We start from the raw sequence: 12,899 nt of genomic DNA on the forward strand, positions 1-12,899 counted from the left end.
TTTGTTGCGTTTGTATTCTTGAAAATTTAATTTAAATTCTTATGTGAGTTTATTTTGGTTCTAGTAAGCTGTGCTATTAATGAATTATTGGTAAGTCTGTAGAAATTTGTACAACGCGTCAACTATGATTATCCTTAAAATATTTGCATATTTTAATTAGCTAACTTCAACAATCATAAAACAGATCTGGTATTTTCAAAACATAGATCAAATACATGTTATGCTCTATCACTAACCAATTTATTTTATCTCTCGCATTTAGTATTTATATATCCAATATGTATTTCATATCCCTTATAGCATGTTGATCTATAAGCATAGACATTTTAAAATAGTAAAGTTAATAAAAAAAATCTTCATTTCCATAATTAAATTTAATGATATTACAAAAATCAAAGATGCTTCATCTATTTAAATTAGGAGAAAACCTTGATATATATAAAGGAAAGAATACAAACAATTGATACCAGCAGTGACTTTCTATGCATTCCATTCATTGCAATTGGTAAATTTTTGCTAGTGCCGTCGTTACAGAACGATTGTTAAATGGACTAGAAATTAACCTTTAATTACTGTAACATATTTCACCGACAATAGTTATGAAAAGAAATGAAATCTAGAAATCTTCCCAGCTTTGGAAGATCTTTCTCTTATAGGCTCATAAACATTTACCAAGGCCTTATATTTGCATTATATATTTCCTCAAGGATCTGTTCTGGCACCGATTCTGTTTTGTATACATAAAGCTGAAAGCCTTACATTAAACTGCAAGGGTATCTATGCAAAAAACATTGCTCCAGTTTCCTATTCATGAGATCAAGGCAAACAGAAGCACTCTTATTTATGCCTCGAAATCCTCAGAAATAATATAAATTCATAGCTGAAACCAAAACCTTACAAAACTAAAGTCACATGCTGCCATATTATAATAAAATGACTAAGTACAATATAAATGTACGTTTTGTACTGTTCAATTAAATATATCTTTTATTCATAAAAGATTCAGAGAAAACCCGTGATAGAAGTAAGAACTAGGGCAAAAACCATACAGTATGTAAGTGGGGCAACATGAAGAGCCAATGCAAAGTTTTGCACACTAGCGCCTTGTCTCAAGTGTACTCAACTTCTGAGTACTGTATTCCTGTGTGGTTAAATTATGTCCATACACAAGGGATATTCAACTACATAGTGTTGTAAGAAAAATTATTATTTTTACACTGATTGATAGCCAAAGTTGAAGAAATTAGGACTTTTATGTTTTAATGGTAGTAGTATCAAAGTAGTATTGTTACATAGTAGTAATCAAAGTATTCATATACTCTGAAACACGCGGTTTCCATCTTTTTCTCATGTTTTAACCCTTTTAGTATGAACATACTTGGTATGAATAAAGCGATTGGAACTCTCATGCTTATGGAACTGATAAGCTATATAATATGGGGACGAAGTGCAAGTACATTAGATGGTATTGGCCATGATGCTGTTTTATATTTCAATTAAGGCAATAGTAAATGTAAATTATTATAAAATGAATGGGTAAAACTAGGAAATCCCTTTCTTGAAACCGTGAAAATCATGGACTCTTAACGCATTCGAAAAGTTCAAACCGCTGCTATGGAGAGAAAACATGGAGACAGCAAAGGAACTTGTGTAGGTTGGATGACCTTTGTAAGGCTAACAGGCAAGCTCTTTGTTGGATTAGAGAATTTGATTCAGCTCTTTAACTAGGAGATAATGCACTGTACAGGGAAGTTTCTTTTTTATTACTAATTCTAACACATTTCAAATTCGTATAAGTAACATAGGGTATTCATAAATTATAATTATTACATATTTTAAATTCCAATCTGCCCCTTTTTTCTTCTGCCACAATAAAGCGAATACGTAGTGTTACTTTTAATTTTTTCCTAATGGTCTTCAAAAAGGAAATTAATCCCTATCAGGATTTAGATTTAAAATCTTTAATGTTTCCCCAAAATAAGGCGTTCTGGGACAGCTAAGACAATATTATGGTATGAGCAATCAATTACAGTTCTCACCCTCTAAGGCAATTCAGGGTTTCTGGGAACAGCTTTTAACAAGCTGATATTTACTATCCACAGATTTTATTTACCCTGTACATATTCTTGTTTGTTATGGAAACTGCTCTCTTTTCCATGTGTTATATCGTTATACATTAGAGTAAGCAAATATAAATAATCAATTAAACTTATAGGCATAGACATTTAAGAGTTAATTATAAGAATAAAAGTGTGCTTCAAAACTATCCAAATTTACTGAAATTTAGTTCCATGCCAGGATAAATCCAAAGCTAAATTGTCTATTAATACAAAGACATGCTTCTGTCACACATTATTCAGAACTACAGGAGGTAACTAAATGTTTTACTGATTATTTACTCCTAAAACTTAAACAAAATAAGCATGCTTTCTCACGCAAAATGGACATACTATATGTATGATAAAAGAAATTTATGGAAGTTCCAAATATGATTTTATATAATAAAGTTTGCAGAGTTATCAATTAAAGAATGCATGGATTTCAGAAATTGAAACTTTATAATGATGAGGAGGAGACGGTGTTCCGTCGGACGAACATAGCCTACACAACAAATAAGACTGGCCCACTTCCACGACAGAGAACAAGCAAATATTTGCCGGCAAATCTCTTTTGTCATACACCATTTAACAGCAGCACTCTCAGTAATTGGTTATGATCCATCTCCATAATTCAAAGTTAGGGTTGTAGCTTTGTACCACTGTAAAATACACTGTGTTTGGACAACTGTGTTGAGATGCTGTTTTCAAACTTATATTAATTTAATGAGAAGCTGAAATTTGTAAAGCCCTCTCAGGCGAATTTTAACACCCTTTGATTGTTGGTCTTGAAATATTCTTTAAAGGGTCAATTTTATTATTTAGCTGTTTGATACGAAACATTGACTTTATTACATAACAACTGTTTTTCTACAAATAAAAACATCTAGATTCCATGAACCGACTGGAAGTAAGATTGAAGAGGATTAAATTGATTTAGATTTAAATTACAAGAAATGTTGTTACATTTCTTCAAGAAATGTATAGATTTAGAAGAATCGTAAAATATAAAATAGATAAAAATTTATGTCAGAATGATAGCTTGCACATAGTTTACTTATTTTTCTCAAGTCTACTCAAAATTAATAATAATAGTAAAGTAATCTACCAGCAGTAAGTAATCTGGATTTTAATAATTCATTGTGAATTAAAATAAATAAATACAATTTCTGTATTCCCGTTTATTGTAAATTAATTCGTTAGGCAGATAAATGGTCTTCCAAACTCGTATTGGTTTAGTTATGTGTACTCTGTTATAGGCATTACTGTTATATTGTACACATACATTTAATACGTAAGTAATTTATTTATAAAAATAAAACGTAATTTTCTTGCTTCCTTTTAAACTATATATTGCATTTGTTCATTTCCATATACCAACGGTGTAGTTTTAAGGGAAAAAGACTTGTACATGCAAACACTCGCTGACTTTGTAATATTCTGGCTGCAAAATATATTATATAAATACACAAATTTAGCGAAAAAAAAAACTCTTTGCCAGTTATGTCTGTCTGAATATTATTCTATTATCAATCAAAGGATTTTTAAGAATAACAATAAATGATTATTAATCGTTATTAAATTAATTTCTCTTTCTATGTGGAAATAGCGGCATTGATGTTTAATAACATGAAAACATGGAATCCTGCAACAAATATGCAATAATATTGATTTAATATGAAATAAATTACATATATAACGATGTAATACTTGTGTAATTTATGTTGAAATAAAAAAGAAATTATTTAAGTCAACAATTTGAAGTTTCTCCTACTTTAGTAGTAAAGTAGTCTTGTTGTTGTTCTTTTCTATACAGAGGGTTCCATAACTTACAACGAAATTTATTTTTTTATTTTCAAATGGAATCAAAAACTAAATACAACATAACATGTGTGTACTGAAATACATTAGTATCCTTTCCTCATTTGTATTTGGCTTGTGGAAAAATTAAGAATCCTACTGTAGCTATTTTTAGCAGAGAATATTAAGGTTCACAAAGTAACGAGTTATGTATATATTAAAAACAATTTTTTGTTAAATAGCATTTACTAAAACTGCTTATGAAGACATAAGCAACTTAGGATTTTTGGTGGAATCACAAATTTACACGTAGTACTAAACGTTTATCTATTTTTCTCTTTTTTTCTAAGTACATTTAAAATGAACTAAAACAAATAACTTCTGTATAACAAACTTTGCAATGTCGTAGCTAGGAAACATGCAAGCGGGCATTGATCCATGCTGCGTGGAAAAGTGCCTTTAAGTATTACCAGATTTTATAATATATAGGTTACAAAGTTGTTTAATTTCATATAATTTGAACTATACATATACCGTTTTCATAGAATGGGAATTGTATAATATTGGAAAACACCTTCATATGTCTTAAATGTTGTTTAAGGATATCGAATTTTCAGACATGAAAATCAATACTAATATCACGTATTAGGAGTGTGTCCTGAGTGATTAGAAAGAACTTCTGTATATCTAAAGGTGAAACAGAAATTGAGCAGGACAAACAGTCTATTGCATAATTATTGAAGAGAACAAAGCTTAAGAATTTGTCTAAGTTTGAGAGATAAGTCAAAATAGAACTATAACGGTTTGAAAAAATAATAGACTTTAGACAGTTGCCATCGTTTGTTGCAACAAACATAGAACATTTGCTTTTTAAGAATTGGAATCTGTTCTGTTGCTTAGCTGTTTCAAACATAAAAATTAAGATAAGATTAATCATGTATGAAAATTATATTATGTGGTACAAATATATACCATAGTTATTTTTCTCTATTTTTACTATTTATAACAATAACAACTATGAAAATACAAAATACAATCAACAATTTAAGTAGATTTATTTAAAAGGATTCATCGCCTCTAAAATATTTTTTATTGCAATTCAATTAGTTTAATCATTATACAATACAGACTCTAAGCAGAGTAAAATGTTTTCAGAACACATAAAAGCTCAATTGTTAGATTTAATTACCTTTTGACTGAAATACCCTTTGGTGAGCTAAAAAACAAAATCTTAGAAAAAAATCACGGTATAAAAGCTGAAAGATATAGTTTTGATATATTGAACGAGCTCAAGTCCATATTCAAGAGAAATACCTTGATCCAGCGACCCACACGTATTTTTCCTCGGACATTTATCTAATAAATGACTTTGTTACCTATATTTCACAAAAAACTTCTGATCCAGATACGGTTTCTCCAATATTGTTGATGAATTTTACGAAAGATTATACGCTATATTTTAGTGTATGTTATATCTTATATTATATGATTTATTATATTTTAAGAAATTAAACATATAATTACACTTATTTTTATTAATTTCATGTTATATGTTCGAAAACGCATGTTATATTCTTAAATTGACCACGAACAAGAATGCAATAAACACATTCATGGCGTTTCTGCACATAATCGCTAGTAACTGTTACAAAATTTTGTTATTGCTGATCCAAAATTGAATCTAATTCAAATTAATAATTTTAAATGTGCATATAGATTCCCTCAATTAGGAAATAACATTTTCTTACGTGAATAAAAACAAATACAATATGAGTTTTGTACATGAAAGGTTTACACTTTTTGACTTTCCTTACGGTTTGCTACCATTGTTTATATTTAATTTAATATTTACATGTATATAGGTGTTTTAGACCATTTCACCATTATATATAAAATACGATTTTACAAAAATTAGGATGATGTGAATTTCACTGTCATTTCATAACATGGAAAGGCATAAGATTTAATCGTTATTTCATAGTATAAGTTATTCACAAAATTTCCACTCTGTACTAATTTGTTATGAAAGAGAAAGCAGGCACATCCGAGGCTCTCATTTGTAGTATTAGAATTAAACACAGAGTAAGAGAGTAAGAAGAAACTATAATATTATTTGCTAGTATGATGGATGTATAAAAATAAACACACCAAATTAAAATTGGGAACAATATATCCTCCTTCCATATCATAATCTATTATTGAGAGGAGCACTTCATGTTATTTTGTTTCTATTTGTTTTGTAGCTAGACACTTTGCTTTACAATTTCATATAATTTGTGTTGAATATTTAGTAAAATGTATGTAGATAGTTGTTTTACTGATGGACTTTAGTAGTTTTTTGGGTCAGAACCTGCATACCACTAAGTAGGCCTACCTATTACGTTACACATAAAAACGTAGAGTACAGTAATTATTTTTATGCTTGATAACCTGTTACTGAACCTAAATGTAGACTAAATATTGTGTGTTAATGCACATTAATTCTTAGGAAGAAGAGATCAGATTGCAGATATCGAAACGTAGTATTATTTATTGCACTACATCCGTGGACAATGGAAAATATCATGTTTCCTTCACAAATTGAAAAGCAGTTTTTTATTTTCTGAAATTTTTTTTTTTACTTTATGTTTATAGGCTCTACAACACATAAAAATGAAACGTATTGCACATTTAATATAACTACCACAATGTATTACATTTTTAAACAAATATGTAGGTTAAATAAAAAAATATATACTTATCCAACCTATAGATAAATGTACGCTCTACTGAGAAAGAATATCGCTCAAATATATTTTGTGTGACTGGAGAAAAGGGAATAGATGATGTTATTACGTAGCTCATGGGGAGAGCTCCCCTTGAGCTATTTTTAAACCCCTATTATTACGACAAAGTGTGAGAATATTTTAAAGATACAAGTCAACCTTAGATACAAGTAATTTGATCGAACATTCTAGATCCCTGACAATAATACTACAAAAAACAATAGTTTAATAGTGCTGTAGGAGAGATAGCGCTATGGGTTAGGCCAGTTACTTTGATCTGCCATTATCCACCCCTCCTTACATGAGCGGTGGGTTAGCACTGTGATCTTTCTAGATTTATCTAGTAAATTCTGGAATTTGAATGTTCTCTAAGCGCAAATAAACATATAAGGAGCTGTAGCGACTTAGCAAATAAGATGAGCCCCAGAAGTAACCTTGATAAGTGATAGAATTAGTGGTAATAACCCTGATCTTGACAGTTGGAATTGTGTTGATAAATATTGATTGTGCAAGTATAAATATGCTTATGTGTAAATATATAGGACATATAGTTTTTAGTAGTACTATTCCAGTGTGAATTAGCGACCTTTTCATAAAAAAGTAGTCCAGTTTAATTTTACGTTTGTAGATATAACTTTATATTATTTATAAAATAAATAAATATTTGGTGAATTCAATGTATGCACTGTGTTTATGTAAGCAATCACATATTAATATTATTCATCCAAATTATGTTTTATTCTATTTTTGTGAGTAAGCATTTGCAGAGTGCACTTAGAAAACTACTTTAAGAATTAAAATACTTCTGTAATCAAAAAGTGAGTATTTGTCAAGTTTAAATAAGAAATCATCATAACCTAACTCTAAGTTCCTTAAACATATAATCATATAACCGGCAGACAAATAGATAAGGTGATTAAAATAAGCCACAACGTTTTTTTATATAGTCCGCTAAAGCTGATTTAATACGTATTTAAGTGTGTGTCATTGTTTTAAGAGTGTTTTACTAAGGAAAATATAATATTAGAGAAACATTTAAGTTTAAATTTAGCCCCAGTCCTCCTTCGTCTTAGTGTAAAGGAGGTATATACTATCTTATTATAACCCTTTTCACTTTTTGCTTCGACATCCAACAAAACTAAAACGGCTAACGAGTAATTTTTTCCCAGAGAGATTTTGCATTTCAATTCGAAGGAGAAAACATATTTTGTGTGCTTATACTCGAGCGTTGCAAATAAAGTCTCGGGTTATGGGAAGTAAAGGGTTATCGACTATAGAAAAGTAGTGTACTTTACCATGTACACAAAAATATGAACAGGTATATAGCAACTTTTACTGTGTATGCCATGCAGATTACAACCGTTTCTACTAACCCAGCACTGCAACATCTAACATCGGTTGTCTCCTCCTCGTGTTATTATGTACACTTATTAATTATTAGTTTAAACACCTTATTATATATATATAATCAATTAATTAATGAACAGTTAATTACTTAATATATACAATTTATCTATTTTTATTAACTAAAATTTTCTTTCTTCATTATAATATTTAATTATATTCATTTTTATATGTAGACGATTTATTTTTAGTCGAAGGGACCACATACAGTAAATTAAGCAGTAATGAAATACAAGCAATCTCGGTAAGAGTGATGAAGCTATAATATACTCAAATACGTATTCGGAAATTCTGAGTAATATGAATGGAAAAAAAGAATTCCCTAATGAATTGTGGAGTTCACTACTAAAGGAATGCAGATGTATTTATCCTACAAACCTTGCGTTGAGTTAATTATGATCTGCTTAACGTTTTAAAATATACAAAAGAGATCCAAACACAAAGGAATAAAATGTTATACAATCAGTATTTTTCACACAATTTGTTAGCATCAAGTGGTGTTTTGGCGTTTAGTTAGTGACAAAAGGTTTTCTGATTATAATTCAGCAAGACTAATTTATATTCTCAGTATTAGTTGCACATTTCATTAAGATCACAGACTGGCAAGTATGTAATTAATTACAAGAAATGTTCCAATACAAAGCAAGAGTACGTATATTATCGGAATTCCTTATATATTTCATTAGTATCACATATTGTGCAGATATGTTGTTGGCCTAGTTACAATTAATAAGGTATAAATAAATAAAAACCATTACTCTACTAAAAGCATTTCACATTTGTGGCGAGTGCAACTATAGATTTGTTTTTGGCGCGATACTTCAGTAGTAGTCAACACAATAGCCAGCAGCGCCGAACTTTAGGTCATAGCTTTGGGAGCCTCCATATAGTAATATGGAATTCTGCTAGACAGGTTCTAGTACGATGATTCCTGCCTAGGTTAGCAAGCGGAGAGCGGAGGTTGTGTCGGAGTCGTTGTGCGGCTATCGTGTAGAGTAGGCCGAGTAGAATTGTACGTAGTTCGTCTAAGCTTAAGTGTTGTAGTGAGGGAACTTTCGGAATCATATCTAATTTAATAGTTTATCTTTTTCTTATTAAAGCTCGTTGTGTTTGGATAGGGGAAATCTAGTGGCGGATCCACAGTAAATAATTAGGCATCTCAAAAGATGTCCTCTTCCAATCGTGACGACACGAGGTTGCACATTGTTTCCGGTTTGAAGCAATCCTTTGCATTACTAAATTGTAAACATTTTTTTTCAATAAGGCCATTTAAAAATTTTGGCAAATTTTTGAGGAATAGTAAAAATTCTACATTTATGTTCTTCGACTTCATTAGGAGTAATAAATCAATTTTTTTCTAAAACAAAATTTCTGTTGTTGAATAGTACTTAATTGTATGTTTAATATTGTGAAAGGCATTGATTTAATGTAAATGCTGGGTTTAGTTTCTTTTCCCTTCCCGCCTAGTGCAGAGTCTAAAATTTGACACTGCCATGGATACTGAAAAATCCTTTATTACCTTTTATGTAATGGAAGGACTGATCTAATTTAAAAAGGTCAATTAACTTAATGATGCTAAAACACCTTTAAGATATATAACATTATGTACAAAAACATTGTTATAGTTAAAACCTTTATTTCATTTTATTTAAGAATACTTAATAATTATAACTTTATCTGTTAATAAGGGATAGCTCATATGTATTTATATTACCAGTCTCCTCCTCGGGTAAAAGGGACTATAAATTTTATAAAAACTTCATGGTATAATAATAACCATAAAGTTGCCAATAAAAGATTTCATTGTATTAAAGAATAATTATAAGTACAACACACCACACAGTTTGAGCTGAAGTTACAATATACTAGTGCAAGCATATTTTCGATAGCGCAAAACATGAGAACGCAGAACAATATCGATATACATTTCTAAATATTGAGTAAACAGGGCCATTACTTCAATATAATAGAGATGTTTTGTAGGCGAGACGGGGCTGTTGGTCCGGGAGATTAATATAGAAGATGATCTTGCTATCAATTTGGCGGAATAAATTTTATATATATATATATATATATATATATATATATATATATATATATAATATATATATATATATATATATATATATATATATATATATATATATGGCTGCTGCCCAGTCTTTCTTGCGATTGTTTGACGATGAAGATGAAAACCTTTTCAGTAGAATAGTCACTGGTGATGAAACATGGATTCACCACTCAACTCCAGAGACCAAACGCCAGAGTATGGTGTGGCAAAAAAAAGGTGAGGCAGCTCCTCAAAAAGCCAAAGTTTTTGAGCCGGCAGGAAAGGTAATGGCTACAGTTTTTTGGGACTGAAGTGGAGTGTTATTTTTCATTTTCATTTCATTTTCATTTATTTATTTCCACGGCAATCGCCACTTTTACAATACCATTACATAGTAAAATAACATAACAATATAGAATAAGAGTGCAACAAGCGAATACAACAACTTATACAATTGGATAACAATAACTTGATAACGACTAAATCAATAGATAACAATAATTCAATAACAACAACAGGTAACCATTTGACAATATAACAAGAAAAGTTTGGAGATTTAAGATGCACAGAGAGTCAAGCAAAACAGTGTTGATTAAACAAGATCAACAAGAACAGGTACATGAAATAATCAATAAACTATAAAATACAACAACAATATCGAACAATTTAAATGCAAAGACTATAATATATAACAAAGTACTACTAAAAAAAGGCGAGTAAAGGCAGAAAAAAGGTATAGTTGAAACAGAATTATAGAGTGCCATATACTAATTTGATGATTTCTTCTCGAAATCTAGCAGGGCTGGTGGCGAAGAAGTCAACAAGATGTCCCATCTCATTTCCGCTGCGTAGAAGTCCAGGTATCGTACTCTGTTGTTGGTAGGTCGTTGAATAGTACAGTCTTGCAAAGGTGTCTCGCAGTCTCGTATGCCCAGGAACATGGAAGTAGATTTTGTTGAGTAGTTGCGGGCAATCAATGCTTCCGATGATGATCTTGTGGAGAAAGATAAGATCATGTATCTTTCTACGAGCCTCAAGAGGAGCAAGGCCATGCTGTAGTTGATAACCTGCAATTGGAACATTCATGTAGTGGTGGCCATCTCTGAACCCAGCTGTTCTGATAAGACGATGCTGAACTCTTTCAAGTTGTGTTTTGAGTCCTTCTTGGGAAGGTGACCAGATGGAAGAGTTGTATTCCAGGAGAGGACGAACAAGTGCTTTGTAGAGGATCAGCAGGGCGTCTACTGAATGATTATGAGTAGAGCGGAAGATAAATCCAAGAGTTGAGTTTGCTCTATTACAGATGTATTGGATGTGCTCAGCAGGGTGAAGAGTTGGTGTTGTGATGACGCCAAGGTCCTTTATTTTATCTACTCGATGAAGAATGGTGTTGTAAAGAGAGTAGTTTGAAGAGACAGGGTGTAAAAGATCTTGAAAAGGTCATCACAGCGCATTTAGATATATTAAGGTCCATAGCGTTCATAAGGCACCATTTTTCGATATGGAAAAGTGCTGATTGAAGCAGTTGGTGATCAGTAAAAGAGTTTATTTCTATGAAAATCTTTGCATCATCAGCAAATAGTAGCAGCTCAACTCCAGGGCAGTGGTCGATATCATTTATAAAGAGGTTAAACAGATGAGGCCCGAGGAGAGATCCCTGGGGAACCCCTGATAAAGCACTTAATGACCGAGAAATAGCGCCTTCACATCTAACCTTGAGTGTACGATCTCTGATTATTGATTGACTATCTTCCTCGTGGCGAAACCATAAATGCAGAAAGGTATTGTGAAGTTCTCACCAGACTTCAGCGGGCAATACAGAATAAACGGCGCGGACTTTTGTCGCGCACGGTTCTGCTTATTCAAGATAACGCCCGACCACACGCTGCTCGTGCAACAATGGAACTTTTGAGGAAATTTAAGTGGGATGTTTTTGGTCATCCTCCATACTCACCAGATCTTGCGCCTAGCGATTTTCATCTGTTTCCGGAGCTGAAAAGACACCTTGGTGGTCAGCGATTTGCCAACAGCGATGACCTTCAAAATGAGGTGGATACTTGGCTTAAAAATTTGGCGGGTGAATTTTGTGATGCTGGAATAAAAAAACTACTTCCTAGATACCAAGAGTGCTTAGAAAGGGATGGTAACTATGTAGAAAAATAAGGTATGATGTAAAAAGTTCAATAAATGTGTTTCAGTTATTTTTTGAGTCTTTTTAACTTTTTCATAATTAATGGAAACTTACTTTTTGGATACCCCTATATATATATATATATATATATATATATATATATATATATATATATAATCTAGTTGTCAAGATGGCACCAGCACCTGCCTAGACGTTATCAACTGCACAATATATTAAGCAGTATGTTCATAGTAGTTACCTCAAGTAAAACTGAACCAAAACAATATTTTAAATCAGACAGTAATAGCGTGACTATGACTTCGGGATCTCTCGACGTGATGTGTTGAAACTTCATGAACAGTTTGTTAGTGTAACATGGCCGTTGTTTGTTTATACTGTTAGTCCACCATCGATACTGGGCTGGCAGTTGTGTGGTCTGAATGTATCATGTTTATTATGCTAGACAAGCACTAATGGTGTAACACATTTACTTCTGACAAGTCGCTTACTTTGTTTGCCACGATGTTTAAACTAGCATTATTAGGCGTATTGTTAAAACATATCATTATTGTAATGGAATACTTTTAGTATTTTTTTATAGTATATAGAAAATATTTCCTTAAAGTTCTATTGGTGTTTTTTATAGGTACACA

Source organism: Homalodisca vitripennis, unplaced genomic scaffold (genome assembly GCF_021130785.1).
Source record: "Homalodisca vitripennis isolate AUS2020 unplaced genomic scaffold, UT_GWSS_2.1 ScUCBcl_123;HRSCAF=1265, whole genome shotgun sequence".
In the NCBI taxonomy this organism is placed as follows: Eukaryota; Metazoa; Arthropoda; class Insecta; order Hemiptera; family Cicadellidae; genus Homalodisca; species Homalodisca vitripennis.